This window comes from Balaenoptera ricei, chromosome 3 (genome assembly GCF_028023285.1).
Source record: "Balaenoptera ricei isolate mBalRic1 chromosome 3, mBalRic1.hap2, whole genome shotgun sequence".
NCBI lineage: Eukaryota > Metazoa > Chordata > Mammalia > Artiodactyla > Balaenopteridae > Balaenoptera > Balaenoptera ricei.
The window spans coordinates 156,963,536-156,987,950 of NC_082641.1; the positions used below are offsets into that span (position 1 = coordinate 156,963,536).

The 24,415-nt window shown below is 40.6% G+C and overlaps 1 pseudogene; it reads left to right on the top strand.

The window, feature by feature from the left end:
- LOC132362771 (ELKS/Rab6-interacting/CAST family member 1-like) overlaps positions 1-24,415 on the top strand; it is a 163,659-nt pseudogene that overhangs the window by 42,473 nt on the left and 96,771 nt on the right.

A 24,415-nucleotide genomic window follows, 5' to 3' on the forward strand; every position in this document is an offset into this window, starting at 1 on the left:
TTGGATGAGTCGTGGTCATGTATCTATTGGATTCAGCTCTGCTTCCTCTTGCTCTGCTTTGTGTTGACTTTATGTGAACAGTGGATTGCTGGCCTCTGGGTTAAGGGGAGTTATTTAATGCACACAAGCCAATGAACAACCACTAACTGTTGCGAGTTCAGGGGATCTAATATCTTGGGAGGATTTATACCAATTACTTAACTGCCTGAATACCAACCTTCCTATTAGTTTTATGATAAGATGCGCTTAGGTCTCACGTTTATCCCGAGAAGACAGCCTTATCCAAATCATCTATATTTTAGCAGGCAGTACCAAACTTCAGGCCTCAGAAACACATTTTAAATAATTCTTGCCATGCCATGTATTTTAAGTATCATTAAAAAGCCACTTTCTTACTTTTAAAAATATGTGTGCAGTAGATTTTGTGAAGCCTATAATAAGTCTATGAAAAATTGATTACTTTTCCACAGGTATAGGTTCAGATTTTTATTCTGCTTGCCAAATGAAAAATCTAGTATGCGTGGGTCCTTTATCTTATTTATGCCCTCTGAATAGAATCACCATGTTCCCAAACAAAGAGAAATGGGTTACTCGGATTGAGTAACCTAATCCCTTCCTGTGGTGGGCAAAGGAGTTTGTGCAGCTCTAAACTAGGAAGCATGGATTTCCCTTTCAAATGCCTCATTTTCTTATTCTTTGCCTTTCAGTCAGCTCCATGTAAACTGGGTCAGAATATAACATGGGTGCTGAGGTGAGTTTCGGCTGCTGGTGGAATGTGCGTGTGATGGAAATAGGTCGCTTTAGGACCCAAGGATGATGCAGAGAGAGGTTTACAGTCAAAAGATAATAATCGTTCTGTCCTTTAGTTAGCATTCCTGGTTTCTTTTCTTTTTTTTAACTGAACAGTATGTGCCAATGGCCCCCACGTACTTTCGTCTCAGTTCTCTGGCCCTCATTGCTACAAGTTGGTTATGGCGTTGGCTGCTTTCCCAGCATTCATTCTCTCCCTGATCAGGAACCATGGCTCAGCACCCTGGTTGAGGGAAAGGGAAGGATGGGGTATCATCATGCTCCCCTGTGCCTAAGTCTCTTCTGAATTACTCCCTCTCCACCCTTCCATCTGAGAGTCCTGGATACTTGTTAAGCCCCCAGAACAGACGAGGTGGGGGAATTGGGCACCTTGTGCAGGTGACAGTGGCATAGATATAGCGCCTCGCCCATAACTAAGGTGGGACTAGAAACAGCCTTCTGAGCTGGGGCGGCGGGTGAGCACACAGCTCTCACTCCACAAACAAGGATGAAATAGGCAGCGCACAGAGGCTCAAGAGACCGCTGTGATGAGTAACTCTGAGTACAGGGGGCCACGGCGGTGCTCTGTGAGCTTGGACACTTACACTGGGGCTACAATGTGGACAATCTCAAGGACCATGGTGGTGAGTGTGAACCGATTCGGCCTTGAGGGGCCAGGAGGGCTTTTCAGCTGGAGACTTTTGAGAGTGTGATTGGACCCGCGGCTTTTGAAATTGTCTTAAAGAGAATTGAGAAGTTGTCCTGTTTAGTGGTTTTAAAACTTTGCTTTGATGATCTCCCCGAGGGGCTGTTCTGGTGGGAGGATCTGGGGAAAGAAGCCGAGAGGCTGGAACCTTGGGCTCCTTTTCCCACTGATTCAGCAGTTCCGCCTCTGTTTTACTTCTTGAGCTGCCAGGTAAGAGTCCCTTCATCCATCCTTTCCTCTGTCCTTTCCTCCTTTCCTCCCTTCCTGTGGTTAAACACATAAGTTGGAAACTTTTGTTAACTGTTTTTAAGTGTACAGCTCAGTAGTGTTAAGTATACTCAGTGTTAAATAGATCTCCAGACTTTTTCCTCTTGCAAACTGCAACTCTAGTCTCTTTCAATAACAATTCCCCCTTTTCATCTCCCTCCAGCCCTTGGTAACCACCATCCTACATTGTTTCTATGAATTTGACTAGCCAAGATTTCTTTTCAAAAAGCAATCAAGCAGCTGAGAAGGTTTGATAGCCTCCTGATGTATCCATCATTCCTCACTGTCTGCACCCGCCCCCCAGACAGTGAGGAAACTGAAATCCCAGAGGTCCTGGGAGGCCCAGGTGGCCACACAATGCAGATGTTATTCACACGGATACTTAAGCCGGATTGCCAGGTTCACATTTTGGCTCTGATGCTCTGTATGTGACACTGGGCAAGTGATGTAACGCAGTGCCCCAGTTTGCTCATCGGTTAAAGGGACGTGATGGTAACAGAATCTGCCTTATAGCCTTGTTGTGAAGATTAAGTGAGGTAATCTACATAAAGCACTGGGAATAGGGCCTGACACTTATGTACGTGTCTGCTATGATTGTTAAGTGACTTCCTAGCATGACACAGTTCCTTGTAAGGAGAGCTGTGACTTTGGGCCTACAACCAGCTCCTGTGGTGCATGTCTTTTGAGTTTCCACTTAAGACTGAATAGATAGATAGCTTTGACTGGCAAGGTTTCCTCCTACACATCCCTATCTTTCATCTAGGGCATGCCATTGATCTTGAAGGATGCTCCATCAATATCTTAATCCTCAGGGGGAAAGTCACGCAGTTCACATCATACAGCACAAGAAGGCCGGTCATGCGACGGCATTAATTCAACAAATATTTATGGAATGCTTTGATGTAAGGACACCTGGGGTAGATGCTGGGGACACTGAGCAAACCAGCCCCAAATCCCTGCTCTCGAGGAGCTTGTGTTGTCTTGGGGCAAACCTTTGTAATGCAGCCCTTTTAATCAATGAAATGTTTTTCCTGAACTCATCTAGCTAAGGAAGATGAAAAGTTTGCTTAAAAATATTCAGGTTTGGAAAGGAACTCTCTAGACCTGTTGCTGATGGTGCTTTCGAAAACTGGTTCGTAAAAATAGACACTAAAAATGGTGTAGAAATACTGGTGATTTCAGATTTGAGGCGATTTTTCAGATACACAGTTTGCAAGTCGGTTTATCTCCAGTGCTTATTCTGGGGTTGCGTGTGCAGTACAGTCCCTCATACTTAGAACTCGGTAAGGACAGCATAAGACTCACTTTACCTGTGCTTCAATCAGATGTCAGGAGGAATGTGGGATTCCTCCTGCCTACGCCTCTCCTGGGCTTCCTCCTTTCCTCCTCAATGTGGGCAGATGACATTCAGACTCAGAGGAAGCAGAAGCAGGGGTAGTGCGGTTGGGACTGATCTTCCAGAGGGAAGAAAATAGGAATTGCCATCACAGGCTGGGGCTTTCCAGCTACAAGAAAAGATCTGCGGTACAGATATCATGCTGCTTGCTACCTCCTTGGCTATTTGGGTCATAGCCGGTGCTGTAAAGCACAGCTGTTCTTTCCTGGGGTCCTACAAGTACTTCATTGGTAGGTACTTCCCAACACAGCATTTCCAGGGTGCCACTGCTAGTCAGTCAAGGTTGCTGGGTGATAGGCATCCCATGTACTGTTAGAAACTGCTGGGACCTGTGTGGCGGCCTTAAAGCTAACGGACACAATCACCCGCAGCCGTGGCCCATTGTTCATTGCCCGCTATCCCCACTTGTTTCCCGTTAAGAGACTGCTATTTTGTTCAGCTAGGGTGGAGAACCCTTGATCTTAGGGAGCAGGGGGGCCCCTCTTTTAACCCTAAGGGATGAAGCGTGGAGGTCTGGGCCAGTTGTAATAAACCCATTCCCAAACCCAAACCCAAACCCAAACCCAAACCCATCCTCCTTCACAACTCTAAGTTTCAATGTGACACTGGCCAGCGAGTCTGGTGGTTTCTAGGAAATATTTTAAAAAATTTCCCATATAGGACTTCCCTGATGGCGCAGTGGTTAAGTATCTGCCTGCCAATGCAGGGGACACAGGTTCGAGCCCTGGTCTGGGAAGATCCCACATGCCGCGGAGCAACTGGGCCCGTGAGCCACAACTACTGAGCCTGCGCGTCTGGAGCCTGTGCTCCGCAACAAGAGAGGCCGCGATAGTGAGAGGCCCGCGCACCGCAACGAAGAGTGGCCCCCGCTCGCCGCAACTAGAGAAAGCCCTCGCACAGAAACGAAGACCCAACGCAGCCAAAAATAAATTAAGTAATTATTTCTTTTAAAAAAAGAGAGCTTTAAAACCAAAGGTCAGGGGAATGACTGCTAATGAGTTTGGGGCTTCTTTTTGGGAGGATGAAAATGTTCTAAAATTGATCGTGGTGATGAATGTACCAAAAGAATTTAATTGTACACTTTAATGGGTGAATCGTTATGGTATGTGGATTGTCTCTCAATAAAGCTGTTATTTAAAAAAAAAAATGGTCTGCAGGTAGCTAGACTTAAATTATAAAAACAAATATTAAGCCTGCAAAAAAAAATACATAGGGGATAAAAACACTTGTTATATTTATGCAATTTTAAAATAGCTAAATGCCGTGTTACTGCACAAAATTTCACTGGTTAGGAAAAACAACAAATTGGAAACAGTGTCTGCCTTCAGGAGTAACTGGATGGGACAGAAGAGACTTATTTTTTTCCCTGTATACTTTTATAACTTCTGATTTGATACATGTATTAAAAAAATAAGTGTACATATAATTAGTAACAACAGTGTCATACCTCTCCTTAGTACAAGTATAAACTCCCAGGTTGCATATTTTGTTCTGAAAAGAATAAAGAATGAAATATATATGTTTTTAAAAATCAGTCAAAGGAAGTAAAAAACTGAAAGATTCTTACATTTGTCTCATCTCACACTAAAAAGCATTTAGTCATTTCTCTGTTATTAGGCATTATAATCAGGCAGAATTCTTTCTTACCCAACAGTCTGACACATCTTTAAACAATGACACAGTTGACCATTCCCTCCTCCTTGAAAACTTCCTTTCCTTCATTTCTAGTACATCGCACTCTCCTGGTCTTCCTCCTCCCTCAATAACCTCTTATTAATCGCCTTTGCTGAATTCCTCTTCATTTCCCAAGAAGGTGTCCAGAAGGTAAGTTCCATGAAGGTGGGAATTTTTGTCAGCTTTGTTCACTACTGTATTCCCAAAGGCTAAAAAAAGTACCCAGAACCATACTCAATAAATAACTGTTGAATGAATACATGAGTGAATCAGCACCTCCAGGCTCACATTTTGAAAAGCCATAGAAGTAAACTATATTCCACATAACCTTTATGCTTAATCTACTTTATTACATTATATTTCTCTGAACATTGATAATCAATACACTGTTTATTATTTGATTAGCCCAAATACTTCATTCCCTGCTCTTTCTCCATCAATGTGTTTTACACAGTATGTGCAAAACGCACATTTAACAGCTCTTATACTACTACTAAAAGCATAAACGTAGCATAGAAAAAGAGCAGCTGTTGCTATGGGAATTTTCACTTTTGTTTCTAGTATTAATGTTGAATTAACACAATGACATACTTTAGTAATTTTTAAAAAGGGGGGGACACCCCACTAGACTTAACTAAGATATCACAGTAAAGACAACACCCGGAAAGTGCCCGGGGCCCGCGCGCGCCCCAGTCGCACTCCCCGGAGGCTTCGGGACGCCGACCGGGCGCGGTCGCGCGGGGGCGGGGCTGGCGCTGACGTCGGCCGGGGGCGGGGCTGGGGAATCGCGCAGGGGGCGGCGCGCGGTGACGTCGGGCGCCCGGGCGGAGCTGTGGCTGTCGTGGTGGTGGTGGTGGTGGTGGTGGCGGCGGCGGCGGGTCGCCGCCGACGCCCGGCGGGCAGCGGCAGCGGCAGCCCTGAGCAGGGTGAGACGGCCGCGGTGGCGGCAGCTCGGGGTCGGGCGGCGCCTGGAGCTTCCCGCCCGTCGCTGGCGCTAGGCCCCTCGGCTCTCCTCCGCCCGCTCCTCCTCACGGCCCTGGCTGGGTCCCGGCAGCGCGCCCCCGGGGAGGGCGGAGCCGTAGGTGAGGCTGGCGGGCTGGGGGGCTGGGGGCTGGCGGGCGGGGGCTCTGGGCTGCGGGCCGGCGCGGGCGCACACGGCAGGCGCCGGGCGGGCGGCGTCTGTCTCCTCTCTCTTGCCGTAGGAGGCGGTGCGGCGCAAACAGTGGGCCGCCGCCTCCGCCGCTGCTTCAGGGGGCCAGTCACGCAGAGCCCGGGGCGAGCCGCCCCGAGGAGCCTGGCGCCCGCGGACAGGTGGGCTTCCCGCCCGGAGGCCCTCGGGCTGCCCGCACGGCCCGGGAGACCCCGCTAGCGGCCTGTCCGCGGTTCACCTCGGCGGCCGGGGAGGGAGGGAGGGCGGCGCGGACGGCCGTCCCGGTCCTCGCGGGCGGCGCCACCAGGGAAGTCCTTTACAGGCCTTTTAAAAGCGTTCTGTCTCTTCTCTATCTGGTCATATATATTTTTTCTTTTCTTCCTGCCTTCCTCAGAAAATCTCTACCTACCCAGCTTTAGAGCAGGAAATTATCCGATTGAATTCTAGCTGTTTGTTTAACAAGAAATTTTTTGTAATGGTATAAACAGAAGACTCTTAGTTTGAACGAATAAAAATGACTCATTTATGTTTATTCTGCATCTGGTATTAGTCAGGTTTATGGCTTTTATTTCCTAAAATCGTTCTAGAAATATTTATTATGATTTTGTTCCTTATATTTTTATCTGCATTATATTGTTATTTCCATGGAAGGTTCTGGACTGTTTCTAAATAAATTCCTTCGAAGGGATTGTTCCTGGCACACTGTTACTTCTGATGCCCTTACATTTGTCAAAAAGAAAATGAGGGTTTTTTGGACCTAAACTGAGAAGAATTATAGTGGAGGGAAGATGAGAGATGTATTTCTTTCACTGCCATTTATGTCTGATCCTGCGAGAGTACAGAATTTTTGATGGGTGTGTCTTCAATTTTGTGGACCCAGGCGTTGCCCACTGCCCAGCTCCTCTGACTATACCTGACCCAGATGCTCAGTTTCTGTCTTTTCTGTATTGATCATAGGTGGAGGAGTTACTGATGGCCATGGAGAAGGTAAAACAGGAGCTGGAGTCCATGAAGGCGAAGCTGTCCTGCACTCAGCAGTCACTGGCAGAGAAGGAAACTCATGTGACCAACCTTCGGGCCGAGAGAAGAAAACACTTAGAGGAAGTTCTGGAGATGAAGTAAGTTTTATAATATTGTTCTTCAGGCATATGCTTAGTTGAAATACTTGTCCTCATCGCTTTCATCTTCTGGCCCCGTTTGTCACGCCTGACACGCTTAGCCTAATTTTAATGCTCACTTGTGTTTCTCACTCCTTAGAACAAATTTGGGACAAATCCTCGTCAACTGGAAACTTTTGCCTCCCTGTCATTGAATTTTGCAGTCCTCTAGAGTGTATGTATCCATATGCAATTGTGTCTCTGAAGTTCCTAAAACCTTCTGGAAAGTTCTGGCAAGATGTTGAGCTTTCTGAGGAAGATAACCATTGCTCCTGAGGTCATACGATGGCTAGGCAATTTTAAAAACATTTTTTATTATAAACATTTCCAAAGGTACACAAAAGTAGAGAATAGTATAGTGAACCTCCTTATACCCATCCCCCATATTTAACCATTAACATTTGCCGCACTCTCCAGTCAGTTTTGACAAAGTTGTCACTTTTAGCAGAACCATTCTTGACATCATTTTCGTACTTTCCAGGCATCTTGCAGCTTCCTTGAGATAGTCTGTTGTGAAGGCTGTATATATCTGCTGTGCAGAATACAGCTGCTGCTTTTTCTCCTCTGTGACTTTGAAAAGTTCTGGTTTCCTTCTCTTCAGAACAAGTATGTCTGTTTTTTAAGTCCCTTAGTACTTTCTCCATCACTCCAATCCCCACCCCTGTGTAACTGTCCTGCTCTCATTTTACTGAAACCAAGTCTATGCTGGGACCCCTCAGTTACCTTCATCACCTCAGCAGTTACCTGTGTTCTTGTCGTCGTCTCTTCTGACTCAGAGGAGATACTGTCTCTCCTTCACCAAGCTCGCTTCTTATTTCTATCACAGATTTAAGCTCTGGTTCCCTCCTCTGCAATCTGTCTCCATTAATTTTCTTTCACATAATCTTTGCTCACTTTCTGTTAGTTCCTTCTTCTCTGCAATAAATACGCACTCTCTCTGACCTAAAGTAAACAGTCTTTCTGAGCCCAGCCAGTGCTTGAAGCTAACATCCCCTCTTCTTTTCTGCTACGTTGAACTATCAATACATGTTGAATATGAGAATTACAAAGTAGCAGAGGATCTTGCCATGACACCTCAGCATGAATTTTCATGGGGCATGATTGTTTTGATATCATGACGGCAGCCCAGGAGTTGAGGAAACAAATATCGGGGTGTCCCCTGTGCTTATGGATTATTAGGACACAGTGGGAGGTTAAGAGAGCCTGATCTTTCAGAAAAGAATTACAGGTGATGTGCTCTCGGAAGTGACAGATACTGGAGCCAGAAATAGGTTGATACGCAGGGAGAACGGGGAGAATTTAGGGTTCTGAGTATCGTGATGAGAAAGTTTGCTTCTTACGAACAGGTTAGTAGAGGCAGTTGAAGACAAGGTTTTATCCCTGATGATAAGAACATAGAGGAAGGATGGGCATAATATTCGGGAATACAAGGTATCGATGTGATACTCCTAAGCACAAACAGGCCCTGCTAAAGCAACGGTGTAGGAGTATTGTTTCGTTTTCTCTGTGTACCAATATCTTGACTTGACTTGTCACATCTTTCCCACTCAGTTCAAGTGTCTATAGCAAAACAGTGGTGGATTTGTAAAGGAATTTTCCTTTATTATTAGGACTTTGAAAAGATATGAAAGAATTTTTTAAAGAATGCTTGACTTTAAACCATTAAAAGGGAATTGCGTGTGTTTTGTTTTTTTTTTTTTTATTGTTATTATTTTTGGAACCACAGTACTAAACTTTCTTATGGACTTCCCTTGCCAACCCAGGTTAGAGATTACATTTCAGAAAAATACTGTGATTTGCAAGACTGTTTTTGGTAAGGTCAAACACTCACACACTAAGGCATGGGATGAGTCATTAAAGTATTCAGAGAATTTATAAGTGGTATAGAAATTTGATGAATAAACATTAAATAAAAGTTCTAGAAATAAGGTGTTAAAACCTGGCTCTGACAGGTGACCTGTCTCTTAAATCACCTTCCTCATTTGCTCAGGAGATACTACTACAGCATCATGCTGTTCTTAGATTTTCTACAAGTTTTTTGTCATGCAGATTTACTGACTTAAAGTTTTTAAAGTAGTCTTTGCTTTAATTTGCACTTAAATTTCTCCTTGTTGTCTCTCATTTTCATATCTTAATAAAATGGTTGTTTAATACCTTTCTTTTAACAAATTAAGCACTTCAGGCCTAATCGTCTATCCGAACATGCTGTTGAGAGTGGTTGCTGATCCCTAACTCCTAATGTATCCCTTCTCCACACTCTTTGCTCCTTTGGTAACCATAAGTTTGTTTTCTATGTCTGTGGGTCTATTTCTGTTTTGTATGTAAGTTCATTTGTATCTTTTTTTTTTTTTTTTTTTACATTCCACATATAAGCGATATCATGATGTTTGTCTTTCTCTGTCTGGATTACTTCACTTAGTATGATAATCTCTAGGTCCATGCATGTTGCTGCAAATGGCATTATTTCATTCCTTTTTATGGCTGAATAATATTCCATTGTGTGTGTCTGTGTGTGTGTGTGTGTGTGTGTATACATATATATGTATAAATATATAAAACACATCTTCTTTATCCATTCACCTTTTGATGGACATTTAGGTTACTTCCATGTCTTGGCTATTGTAATAGAGCTGCAGTGAACACTGGTTTGCATGTATCTTTTTGAATTATGTTTTTCTCTGGATATATGCCCAGGAGTGGGATTGCTGGATCATATGGTAACTCTATTTTTAGTTTCTTCAGGAACCTCCATACTGTTCTCCATAGTGGGTGCACCAATTTACATTCCCACCATCAGTGTAAGAAGGTTCCCTTTTCTCCATGCCCTCTCCAGCATTTATTGTTTGTAGATTTTTTTGATGATGGCCATTCTTACTGATGTGAGGTGATACCTCGTTGTTTTGCTTTGCATTTCTCTAATAATTAGCAATGTTGAGCATCTTTTCATGTGCCTTTTGGCCATCTATACGTCTTCTTTGGAGAAATGTCTATTTAGATCTTCTGCCCATTTTTTGATTGGGTGGTTTGTTTTTTTGATATTGAGCTGTATGAGCTGCTTGTATATTTTGGAGATTAATCCTTTGTCAGTTGCTTCATTTGCAAATATTTTCTCCCATTCTGAGGGTTGTCTTTTCATCTTGTTTATGGTTTCCTTTGCTGTGCAAAAGCTTTGAAGTTTCATTAGGTCCCATTTGTTTATTTTTCTTTTTATTTCCATTTCTCTAGGAGCTGGGTCAAAAAGGATCTTGTTGTGATTTATGTCCTAGAGTGTTCTGCCTCTGTTTTCCTCTAAGAGTTTTATAGTGTCTTGCCTTACATTTAAGTCTTTAGTCCATTTTGAGTTTATTTTTGTGTATGGTATTAGGGAGTGTTCTAATTTCATTCTTTTACATGTACCTGTCCAGTTTTCCCAGCACCACTTACTGAAGAGGCTGTCTTTTCTCCAATGTATATTCTTGCCTCCTTTATCAAAGATAAGGTGACCATATGTGCGTGGGTTTATCTCTGGGCTTTCTGTCATGTTCCACTGATCTATATTTCTGTTTTTGTGCCAGTACCATACTGTCTGGATTACTGTAGCTTTGTAGTATTGTCTGAAGTCAGGGAGCCTGATTCCTCCAGCTCCACTTTTCTTTCTCAAGATTGCTTTGGCTATTCGGGGTCTTTTGTGTTTCCATGCAAGTTGTGAAATTTTTTGTTTTAGTTCTGTGAAAAATGCCATTGGTAGTTTGATAGGGATTGCACTGAATCTGTAGATTGCTTTGGGTAGTATAGTCATTTTCACAATGTTGATTGTGGATTTGTCCATTTCTTCCAGGTTGTCCATTTTATTGGCGTATGGTTGCTTGTAGTAATCTCTCATGATACTTTGTATTTCTGCAGTGTCAGTGGTTACTTCTTTTTCATTTCTAATTCTATTGATCTGAGTTTTCTCAGACTTTATTCTTGATGAGTCTGGCTAATGGTTTATCAATTTTGTTTATCTTCTCAACGAACCAGCCTTTAGTTTTATTGATCTTTGGTATTGTTTCCTTCATTTCTTTTTCATTTATTTCTGATCTGATCTTTATGATTTCTTTCCTTCTGCTAACTTTGGGGTTTTTTTGGTTCTTCTTTCTCTAATTGCTTTAGGTAGAAGGTTAGGTTGTTTATTTGAGATGTTTCTTGTTTCTTGAGGTAGGATTGTATTGCTATAAACTTCCCTCTTAGAACTGCTTTTGCTGCATCCCATAGGTTTTGGGTCGTCGTGTTTTCATTGTCATTTGTCTCTAGGTATTTTTTGATTTCCTCTTTGATTTCTTCAGCGATCTCTCGGTTATTTAGTGACGTATTGTTTAGCCTCCATGTGTTTGTATTTTTTACAAAATTTTTCCTGTAATTGATATCTAGTCTCATAGCATTGTGGTCAGGAAAGATACTTGATACAATTTCAATTTTCTTAAATTTGTCAAGGCTTGCTTTGTGACCCAAGATATGATCTATCCTGGAGAATGTTCCATGAGCACCTGAGAAGAAAGTATATTCTGTTGTTTTTGGATGGAATGTCCTATAAATATCAATTAAGTCCATCTTGTTTAATGTACCATTTAAAGCTTGTGTTTCCTTATTTATTTTCATTTTGGATGATCTGTCCGTTGGTGAAAGTGGGATGTTAAAAGTCCCCTACTATGATTGTGTTACTGTCGATTTCCCCTTTTTCGGCTGTTAGCCTTTGCCTTATGTATTGAGGTGCTCCTATGTTGGGTGCATAAATATTTACAATTGTTATATTCTTGTTGGATTGATCCCTTGATCATTATGTAGTGTCCTTCCTTGTCTCTTGTAACATTCTTTATTGTAAAGTCTGTTTTGTCTGATAAGAGAATTGCTACTCCAGCTTTCTTTTGATTTCCATTTGCATAAAATATCTTTTTCCATCCCTTCACTTTCAGTCTATATGTGTCCCTAGGTCTGAAGTGGGTCTCTTGTAGACAGCATATATACAGGTCTTGTTTTTGTATCAATTCAGCAGTCTATGTCTTTTGGTTGGAGCATTTAATCCATTTACATTTAAGGTAATGATCGATATGTATGTTCCTATTAGCATTTTCTTAATTGTTTTGGGTTTGTTATTGTAGGTCTTTTCCTTCTCTTGTGTTTCCTGCCTAGAGAAGTTCCTTGAGCATTTGTTGTAAAGCTGGTTTGGCGGTGCTGAATTGTCTTAGCTTTTGCTTATCTGTAAAGGTTTTAATTTCTCCATGAAATCTGAATGAGATCCTTGCTGGGTAGAGTAATCTTGGTTGTAGGTTTTTCCCTTTCATCACTTTAAATATGTCCTGCCACTCCCTTCTGGCTTGCAGAGTTTCTTCTGAAAGATCAGCTGTTAACCTTATGGGGATTCCCTTGTATGTTATTTGTTGCTTTTCCATTACTGCTTTTAATATTTTTTCTTTGTATTTAGTTTTTGATAGTTTGATTAATATGTGTCTTCGTGTGTTTCTCCTTGGATTTCTCCTGCCTGGGACTCTCTGTGCTTCCTGGACTTGATTGACTATTTCCTTTCCCACATTAGGGAAGTTTTCAACTATAATCTCTTCAAATATTTTCTCAGTCCCTTTCTTTTTCTCTTCTTCTTCTGGGACCCCTATAATTCTAATGTTGGTGCGTTTAATGTTGTCCCAGAGGTCTCTCAGACTGTCCTAATTCTTTTCATTCTTTTTTCTTTTTTCTTCTCTGCAGTAGTTATTTCCACTATTTTATCTTCCAGGTCACTTATCCATTCTCCTTCCTTAGTTATTCTGCTATTGATTCCTTCTGGAGAATTTTTCATTTCATTTATTGTGTTATTCATCCTTGTTGTTTATTCTTTAGTTCTTCTAGGTCCTTGTTAAACGTTTCTTGTATTTTCTCCATTCTACTTGCAAGATTTTGGATCATGTTTGCTGTCATTACTGTGAATTCTTTTTCATGTAGACTGCCTATTTCCTCTTCATTTGTTTGGTCTGGTGGGTTCTTACTTTGCTCCTTCATCTGCTGTGTGTTTCTCTGTCTTCTCATTTTGCTTAACTTACTGTGTTTGGGGTCTCCGTTTTGCAGGCTGCAGGTTCGTAGTTCCCGTTGTTTTTGGTGTCTGCTCCCAGTGGCTAAGGTTGATTCAGTGGGTTGTGTAGGCTTCCTGGTGGAGGGGACTGGTACCTGTGTTCTGGTGGATGAGGCTGGATCTTGTCTTTCTGGTGGGCAGGTCCACGTCTGGTGGTGTGTTTTGGGGTGTCTGTGACCTTATTATGATTTTTCGGCAGCCTCTCTGCTAATGGGTGGAGTTGTGTTCCTGTCTTGCTAGTTGTTTGGCATAGTGTGTCCAGCACTGTAGCTTACTGGTCGTTGAGTGGAGCTGGGTCTTAGCGTTGAGATGGAGATCTCTGGGAGAGCTTTTGCCATTTGATATTACGTGGAGCTGGGAGGTCTCTGGTGGACCCATGTCCTGAACTCGGCTCTCCCACCTCAGAGACACAGGCCTGGCACCCGGCCAGAGCACCAAGACCCTGTCAGCCGCATGGCTCAGAAGAAAAGGGAGAAAAAAAAGAAATAAAATAAAGTTATTAAAATAAAAAATAAAAAATAATTATTGAAAATAAAAAAAATTAAAAAGTAATAAAAAAAAAAGAAAAAAAAAAAGAAGAGAGCAACCAAACCAAAAAACAAATCCACCAATGATAACAAACGCTAAAAACTATACTAAGAAAAAAAAACAAAAAACGGACAGACAGAACCCTAGGACAATTGGTAAAAGCAAAGCTATACAGGCAAAATCACACGAAGTCCACTGCCTCAATTTGGGGATGATTCATTGTCTATTTAGGTATTCCACAGATGCAGGGTACCTCAAGTTGATTGTGGAGATTTAATCCGCTGCTCCTAAGGCTTCTGGTAGATATTTCCCTTTCCTTCTTTGTTCACACAGCTCCCGGGGTTCAGCTTTGGATTTGGCCTCTCCTCTCCATGTAGGTTGCCTGAGGGCGTTTGTTCCTGCCCAGACAGGACAGGGTTAAAGTAGCAGCTGATTCCGGGGCTCTGGCTCACCTAGGCCTGGGGGGAGGGAGGAGTACAGAATGCAGTGGTGAGCCTGTGGTGGCGGAGGCTGGCGTGACATTGCACCAGCCTGAGGCGCGCCGTGTGTCCTCCCGGGGAAGTTGTCCCTGCATCACGGGACCCTGGCAGTCGGGGGCTGCACATGCTTCCGGGAGGGGAGGTGTGGATAGTGACCTGTGCTTGCACACAGGCTTCTTGGTGGCTGCACCTGCAGCCTTAGCGTCTCATGCCAGTCTCTGGTGTCCGTGCTGATAGCCTCGGCTCGCGCCCGTCTCTGGAGCTCATTTAGGAGGTCCTCTGAATCCCCTCTCCTCACGCGCCCGAAACAATGGTCTCTTGCCTCTTGGGCAGCTCCAGACTTTTCCCGGACACCCTCCCGGCTAGCTGTGGCACGCTAGCCCCCTTCAGGCTGTGTTCACACAGCCAACCCCAGTACTCTCCCTGGGGTCTGACCTCCGAAGCCCGAGCCTCAGCTCCCAGCCCCCGCCCGCCCTGGCGGGTGAGCAGACAAGCCTCTTGGGCTGGTGAGTGCTGGTCGGCACCGATCCTCTGTGAGGGAATCTCTCCGCTTTGCCCTCTGCACCCCTGTTGCTGCGCTCTCCCCTGTGGCTCTGAAGCTTTGCCCTGCCACGCCCTGTCTCCAACAGTGAAGGGGCTTCCTAGTGCATGGAAACCTTTCTTCCTTCACAGCTCCCTCCCACTGGTGCGGGTCCCGTCCCTATTCTTTTGTCTCTGTTTTTTCTTTTTTCTTTTGCCCTACCCAGGTACGTGGGGAGTTTCTTGCCTTTTGGGAGGTCTGAGGTCCTCTGCTAGTGTTCAGTAGGTGTTCTGTAGGAGTTGTTCCACACGTAGATGTATTTATGATGTATTTGTGGGGAGGAAGGTGATCTCCATGTGTTACTCTTTCGCCATCTTGAAGGTCTCCCCACTTTTCAGTTTTTTTTGTCATATGTATTACTGTTATGGCCATCTTTATTAATACATTTTCACATTTCTGATTATTTTCCTATGATAGGTTGTTAAAAAATTGAATATATTCATCAGAGGGGATCAAAGGAATTATAGGAGAGGTTTTCCCATATACATTTATGTATTCTTAAAATGTTTTAACACTTATATTTCTTACTTTGTAATGAGAAAATGTTACAAAAATGACCCTACAAATTACTATATTATCCACCTTATATTTGGAGAGAAAAGCAACATTGCTAGAAGATAGTTTCTGCTTCCTAAGGATGATACATTTGTGCTTATAAAATAAAAGAGATGAATATACTTATTGACACACTGTCTTCTAGAAGGATTGGACCACTTTAGGTGATCAGGCATGTAAGAATGCATGTATCACCTTACCTGTTCATATAATGTTTAAAAATCTTTTGCCTGAAAAAAAACTTTTACCTCTTTCATAGATTAAAAAGTTTTGTCTTACCTTGCTTTCATTTGCAATTCTTTGTTTACATTTTCATGTGTTTATTGTCAATTTGCATATTGTCTGTGATTGGTATATTCCTATTTGTTAATTTCTCTTGGGGACAGTACGGTCTTAGTATTTCATTGACGTTTATGGGCTTTTTCAATAGTGAGGATAAAGTACTTTCACAGTTGTGAATAATTTGTAGTTTTTGTCATTTGCTCATTAGTTTTTGACTTTTGATGTTTATAATTCTAGATTTCTAAGCAGTAAAATGTACTATACTTTTCTTACATTTGTAATTTGTAATTTTTTTGTAATTTCTTACATTTCGTTTTTTGTTTAGAAAGTCCTTCCCTATCTGAATATCATTAAATATGTTATATTTATTCTTTTTATTTTCTAATTAATTTGCATTTTATACCTAGTTCTTTAATCTTCCTGGAACTTATTTTTAATTTTGCGTGGGGAGAACGTATTTATTTTGATGTTTTCCTAATAATTGAAAAGCTTTCTAAATACTGTGATCAGTCTCTTTTCTTTTGGTTTGTGGCATTTCCTTTTTCTTTCTTAAGTGCTTAATTATTGTGAGATTTGTTCCATTGATCTCTTTGTTGATACTCTTTTTCCAGGACTACATTGATTTGATTATAACAGGCTTTCAATTTGTATTAATGGCCGATTGGGTGTTGAAAAAAATGTCCTTCAAATATATATGTACACACACACACACATATACATATATATATATATGCTGTTCTTAACTCTTTATTCTTATGTGCTGCCAGACATTCTTACCCCACTCTTATATGCTGGCTGCCTCAGGTGTCAGCTTAAATGGTACGTCTTCAAAGAGACCTTCCCTAACCATCCTGCCTAAAGTAGGGCAGTCTGTGCCAGTATCAGCACAAATAAATCAGTCAGCCTTTCAGAAGTCATTTCCTTTCACACCAAATCTTCCAGATGCAGTTCTCATGTTCCTCATTATTGGGTGAGCTGTTAAAATGAAGACAACTATTGATCCACCGTCAGCTCCTATTGAATTGCTTAAAACTTCCAGCAATTAAATAGGAGCAAATTCTGTCATTTAAGAGAAGTGACTTACTATTGAAGAGTATAAATTCTAAAGTTGTAGTTAAAAAACTTATACAGTACATTTTTTTTTAATACAGTACATTTTTGATTATGTCCTAGATGAAAAAGACAGCCAGTGTCTGGGACAAAAGATCAGCAAGGCTCTGTAAAACCTTTGTCCCATTTTAAAATGAAGTATTAGGACATCTGTGCCATAGAGATTCAAGCTAGTGTCCCTGAGAATTTTCAGCTGCACCAGAGTGGTGATTGCTCAACAGACTAAACTGGAGAGTGTGGGATAATTATCACAAGAGGACCACATACAATGATGACATGGAAAGTGATTAGTTACAAACAATCAGTAGCATAAGAAAAGGATATTAAAAGAAAGTTTTTAGAGGTACTGATTTCAATGAGAAAAGGCTGGTGAGATATTTTGATTCTTTATTAATTGGTTTTCTTCATGCAGGGCTTTCAAAAAGAAAACAAGTAATTTGAGCACACTAACCAACTTTATTTTTCATGAAAAAAGAAAGCCCTTTGTGATTTTAATGCTGCTTAACTCTTTTCTTCACTGTTCATGTGGTTATAATCTTAAGCAAACAAACAAAAAATTGCTATTATAAGGCTGTGGTGCTTCAATGGCAGTAATGGCACTGACCCTAGTACAATTTTCAGTAGATAAACAGAGCTAATTGATTTATAACCATTATTCTAATGAAATAATCATAAATAATAAGCTTCATGTTAGGGATTATGTTATCAAGTGTGTTGTTTTGTCCTTATTTCTCACATGTTTTACTTTGGTGAAGAATTACAAGCTGTAAATGGTACAGATGAACCGGTTTTCAGGGCAGAAATAGACACAGATGTAGAGAACAAACGTATGGGCACCAAGGGGGGAAAGTGGCGGGGAGGGTGGGTGGTGGTGGGATGAACTGGGAGATTGGGATTGACATGTATACACTAATATGTATAAAATAGATAACTAATCAGAACCTGCTGTATAAAAAAAAAAATAAAATAAACTTCAAAAATTCAAAAAAAGAAAAAAAAAAAGAATTACAAGCTGTAATCCAAATGAATTGAAGGGACTATTGAGATGATCCAGTCATTGCTTTTTGAAAAACACTTTAAGCTGCAGACCCCTTTTTTCAAATGAATATTATTCAGATATGAAAATAAAACTTATTATTTATTAATTAATTAATTTTTTTTTTGGCTGTGTTGGGTCTTCATTGCTGCGCACAGGCTTTCTCTAGTTGCGGCGAGCGGTGTGGGGCGCAGGCTTCTCATTGCGGTGGCCTCTCTTGTTGTGGAGCCGGGATCTAGAGCGCAGGCTCAGTAGTTGTGGTGCACGGGCTTAGTTGCTCTGCGGCATGTGGGATCTTCCCGGACCAGGGCTCGAACCCGTGTCCCCTGCATTGGCAGGTGGATTCCCAACCACGGTGCCACCAGGCAAGTGCCTAAAACTTATTTTAAGAAGTAAAATGAAAAAGAAGGCAAAGCTGTTCTGATTGAGACAGGACTGGGGAGCCCAGATGCCCCAGTGTGGCCCTGCCAGGCATTCCCTGAAGATGTTCTTTAGAACCCCTAGGCCTTCCCAGGGCTGGGTTCAGTAAGCCACTAACCAAACCTTTTGGTTTTACAAACAGGAGCAACAACAGTAACTGCCATTTATTGATAATTTACAGTGTGATAGGTGTTCTGTCTTACTGCTAATTATTATAATAACCCTGTAGATTCAGTTTCATAATGTTCATAGTATAGATTAATAAATTAAGGCTCAGAGTATTTAGTTAACTTCACTGAAGTCATCCTGATGGAACCAGGAATTGAACCCAGAGCCAGATCTTTCTTGGTCTGTGTTCTCCCCTTAGAGAAAGGGTCCTTATCAACTTCTTTCAGTTTCTGTGACACTGTTTTCCTGATTTCTACCCACTTCTCTGACTGCTCCTCTTGTCTCCTTTGCCCGCCTCTTACCCTCTGCCTGCCATCTAATGTTGAATCGGTCCTATGACTATCTCCTCTTGCTGTGCTTTCTTTTCCTAGGGAGGCTCATTCATTGCCTTGGCCTCAGTTAACATCTGTGTATCAGAGCTTCCACACTTAACATCTTTAGCTCATATCATTCCTCTAAGCTCCAGACCCACATGCCCAGTTGCTCCCTCAAACCTTTTCTCAGCATCTCAAAAGCACATTACATTCAGCTCAAGATTTCCCCTCAATTCTGGTCCTTCCTTATTTTTTCCCATTTTTGTTTATGGTGCCACCAACTTGTCCATGGTGTTTAAGTCAGAAACTTCAGAATTTTCCTTGATTGCTTCACTCCCTCATTTCCCACCCTGCCAGTCAAATCCTGGTGATCTTTTTTCTCTGAAGTATTTCTGTAAGCCATCCATTTTCCCACCCCACAGCCACTGTCATAGTTTGGTCATGTCGCTGTTGGCTGACATTATTGCAGTGGTCTCCCAATTTTCCCGTCTTTCTGTTTCCCCCTGGTATGCAGCCTCATTGCAGCCAGTCTGAGCTTTTGAAAGTGCCCATGTGATGTTTGAATCCTGGCTCCACCACTCACTAGTTATGTGAGCTTGGCAGGCTGCTAAGTCTTTCCAAACCTTAGTTTCCTCATCTGTAAAATGGTTATATAATTCTTACCTCATGTACTTGTTCTAAGAATTAAATGTGGTAGTAGGTGCCCGGCATCACTGTTAGTGATGATGGTAGAGATGATCGTACTCTGCTCAAAACTTTTTCAGGGCTTCCTGTTGCCCTTAAAGTCCAAAACTCTTGTCACACTTCCTTGGTGCTCAGTCTCCTTAATCCCTCAAATGTGCTGTGTCCCCTCCTTCTTGAGGGTCTTCACCTAAGTAGTCTTCTCCTCACAGTAGAAGTGTTGTGTCTTTAAATAGTTAATGGAAGTTAACTTATTCTTCAGATCTCACCCAGCCCCCAAATCTTCTCTTATCTTTTACTACCTTGGATTTATAGCTTTTATCCCTGTTTGCAGTTATAATTGTGTATGTTTGTTGCTGTTGGGATTAATGACTCTCTTATCCACCGTTATCTGTCTTATCTACCTTTATATGGAGACAGACCATGTTTATTATACCCACCTGCCATGGTATCTCTGTCAGGGAGCTTAATGCCTGCTACTAACTAAAGATCTTTCTTCCATCAGTGAGGGATTATACTTCAGTATTTTTTTTCTGTTCTCCAATGTTTGGTTAAGTTTATTTTTCAACAGCGCTGCCTCCTTTGTGGGCAGAATTGTCTGAAATGGACTCTTTCATGTTAATTACTAGTTCTTGTTCTTGATGGAGAGAACTCCCAAGGTAGCCGGAGCCCTCTCAGAATCTGTCATTCTTCTGGTATTGAAATAGGCTAGGGGTTCGTTTTTCCACCTAGGATAAAGTGCTGTTCTTGTGTTCCTGTAGGTTTTGTGTTTTTGTGGCACTTGTCTATACGTTGGGATTCATATTTTCTTTTGCTTAAGTCTGTATAAGAAATATGACATATTTTAGGTCCACTAACGTCATCAAATGTTCCTTTGTGAACCTCTCATTTAAGTTTTCTTGTTTTTGTTTAGATACCTTGGGTTAAGCAAGTAGCTTTATTTAAAAAGCCAATTTTCCTTATAATATGGGGATCAAAGAATGTGTTCTTAAAAGCTGTCAGAAAAAACGAATTATATAAGCATCTATCCCAATTCATAAGTTTAGTTTAAAAATATTTTAAACATTAGTAATGAATCAGGTATCCCTGTGTTACTTTTTTGTTTCTCAAATACCTGAGAGAAAAAAGAAGCCTGCTTATTTATTTATTTTCCAATAAATATGGAAGGGATAGAAAGGAAATTCTTGAAACTGTTGATTATTGTTGCTTTCAGATTTTCAGTGTCCTTATCTCTAAGATCATTTTTATAGGAATCTTTGACATCAAAATTTTGGTACTGAGATTAAAGTAGTTGTATTTTGTGGGGATTCTCAGGGAAAGATGCCATTTTAGGAAGTAGGGTGAGCGGAGAGAAATTAGGATTCTTTCCAATCTTTTCTGTTTCTTCTCTCATTCCTTCTTTCAGAGAGAAAAGATCCTATGGATAGAATTTTTGCTTTTTAAAAAAAATTCTCAAACCTTAAGCGATACTTGGGCTCTGCTAATTAAAGTAGCTTCATAAGTAATAACTTTCTTTGAAAACACTGTCTTTATTCCTTATGGATGGAATTGAATGCACAATCATTTAGCTTTTCTTTTTTTTTTAAAGTAACAACCCAATCCATTTCCACCAAAAATTTCCTTCTAGGAAAGTGGTTTTATGATTAATGGAAAGTGTTATATGATTAATGGTTCTGTAGATATGAAAGTTATAGGCTGGATATCTGCTCCCTTTTATCATCTGTGTCATGCATCTTGTTTATAGTAAATTGAAAAAGGTACATTTAAATGACCAGTAAGGTTGAAGACACGCTCTACTACCTGGCAGTTTCATTTCTGTGTGTCTCCTTGAGAGAAACTTTTGCACATGTGCACAAGGAGACAGGTAGATGTACATGTGCTTGTCGTAACAGTGAAAAAAGTGGAAAAACATCTAACTGTTCCTCAAGTAGGTGAGTGGATAAGTTGGTATTTATTCACAAAATGGAATATGAGTACACAGTCCCTTCCTCCAAAATACTTAGGGCACATGTATGTTGGAATTTAGATGTTTTTCAGATTTTGAAAGGTAATCCAGTATATAAACTGTATATTGTGTAATACTCCCATTGGGATCTGGACAATACCCAGTCATCAAACATATTAAATCTGTAGCAAAAATTAGGAATATTCATATTAAATTGGATAAATAAATGGTAAATAGCCTCATAGCAGTTGAGTCAGGTTTTTCCATTAAGCTTGGAGAAAAATTTAAGTCTTTTTAAAGCTCTTTGGATTTTAGAATTTTGGATAAGGAATTGTGAAACCTGTATTATACAGTTCATAAAAGTGAATGAGCTAGAGTTATGTGTATCAGTGTGGATAAATCTCAAACACGTTTTTAAAAAATTGAAGTATTGTTGACATATTATATTAGTTTCAATATTTTGCTATTGGGATACATTACAAAATGATCAACACACTGGGTCTGGTTAACATCCATCACCACACATAGTTACAAAGAACTTTTTTTTCTTGGGATGAGAACTTTTAAGATCTACTCTCTTAGCAACTTTCAAATATGTAATACAGTGTTATTAACTATAGTCACCATGCTGTACATTATATTCCCAGGACTTATTTATTTTTATAACTGGAAGTTTGTACCTTTTGACTCCCTTTACCCATTTCACCCACTCCCTGTCCCCCACCCCTGGCAACCACCAATCTGTTCTCTACCTGTGAGCTTGTGGTTCCACCCCCCCCCCTCCGAAATGGTAAGATTTTATTTTTTTTTATGGCTGAATAATATCCCATTGTGTATATCTATACACATATGTGTATAGATATACACACCACATTTTCTTTATCCATTCATCCATTGATGGACACTTAGGTTGTTTCTATATCTTGGGTATTATAAATAATGCTGCAGTGAACATGGGGGTGTGGATATCTTTTCGAGTTAGTTATTTTTGTTTTCTTTGGATAAAAACTCAGAAGTGGAATTGCTGGATCTAATGGCAGTTCTATTTTTAATTTTTTGAGGAACCTCCATTACTGTTTCCTATAGTGGCTATACCAGTTTACATTCTCAGACACATTATGTTGAGTAACATGAGCAATTTGCAAAGAGAATCAAGAACAGATGACATCACTTCTGTGAATTTTAAATAAGCAACAGTGAGGGGTGGGGGAGAGAGAGAGAGATATCTGAAACAAATAAGGCAAATTGTTGATGGTGATTTCCATACGTTGTTGTATATTTGAATGAGTCTCTGTAGCCCCGAGCTTCTGCTTTCTTCTCTAACCTTTTTAAGAATGCAGGGTTACAATTGAATTAGGTGATAGAGCATAATACATGTTGGGACTGGAAGTGTTCTTAAAATCAACTAAATTATCCTTTTTTCTTTTAAGTGAAGTCATTCCTACTTGTTAAGAAATTTTCTTGAATATTTATTTACTTTTCCCTTTTCTGACCTATGTCTGTTACTTTTTTCTCTTTTAATATATTTATTTTTTGTTGGAGTATAGTTTACATACAGCAAAATACATGGATCTTCCGTATCATAGTTCCATGAGTTTTGACAAATGCCAGTAGTCGTATAATGCAGTCTTACGAAGATATAGAACATTTCCATCATCCCATAAGGTTCCCTTGAGCTCCTTCCCAATCCGTATTTTCCCTGCCCCGAACACATAGATAGTGTTCTAATTCCTTTCACTTTAGATTAGTTTTGCCTGCTCTAGAACCTCCTATACATGGAACCATATAGTCTGTACTCTGTTGTGTTTGGCTTCTTTTGCTCAGTGTACTATATATTTTTTTAAAAGTTTATTCGTGTTGTTGCATGTATCCATAGTCATCCTAATATTGAGTAGTTTTCATTGCATGGATACTGCAGAATCAATTTATCCATTCTCCTGTTGATGGGGTTGTTTCCAGTTTTGGCTCTTATGAATAAAGCGGTTGTAAACATTTTTATACAGATGTGTTTGTGGCCATGTTTTTATTTCTCTTGCGGAAATATCTAGGAGTGGAATCGCTGGGTCATAGGGTAAGTGCATGTTTAACTTTCCCCAAAAGTATGCAGTCAGCTGAAGTGAAGTGAAAGATTTTGTGGTCATAGACCTAAGTATTCAAATTGAAAATACAACGCGATGAGTAAATATGGATGTAGGAGATGAATGAAAATAATGGTAACACATGTATTTATTGGAGTTTATGTGATAAAATTGGTGAGAGTCGAGAAAACAAATGTATTTTCCTTTTAAATACCCCGTGAAGATCCCTTATGGTTTTATTTCTTCTCAACATGCTGTTAAAACATGAAGCAATCTTTTGTATTGTCTGTTTACTACCTAAATTGATTTTCAAAAAAATTTTATTAATTTTTAAAGATTTCTTTTATCTACTTAACATTTTTACAGAAGCATGTGCAAAAGAGCCTTTGATATGCCTTATTTGATGGTTGCCATGGAAAAATTAAGGAATTGTATACAAAAAAAAATAATATTTATACCTTGGTGTTTTGCTTTTGAAACAATTATGATTTTCTCCATAATAGTTTGACTTTTTATTGTTATTTTATCCCCAGATGCTTCTTTGGTTTTATTTATCAAGATTCTCTTTCTCTCTCTTTTTAATGACACTTTTTAAAGATTTGTTCCTTGTAGAGAAATGCAGTTAAATTTTATATGTTGATCTTATATGCGCCAGGCTTGCTAAACTCTTTTTTTTTTAAATATTTAATTATTTATCTGTTTTATTTTTGGCTGCGTCAGGTCTTAGTTGCTGCACGCGGGATATTCCTTGCGGCACGCAGGATATTTCGTTGCGGTGCGCAGGCTCCAGAGCGTGTGGGCTCCGGTGGGCTCTGTAGTTGTGGCACGTGAGCTGAGTTGCCCCGTGGCATGTGGGATGCAGAACCCACGTCCTCTGCATTAGAAGGTGGATTCTTAACCACTGGACCACCAGGGAAGTCCCTTGCTGGACTCTTAATTATACAGATATTTTGTCTGTAATTTCATCTGAGTTTTCATCCTACGATCTCTGTATAATGACTTTCTTGCTTTCTAATTCTTA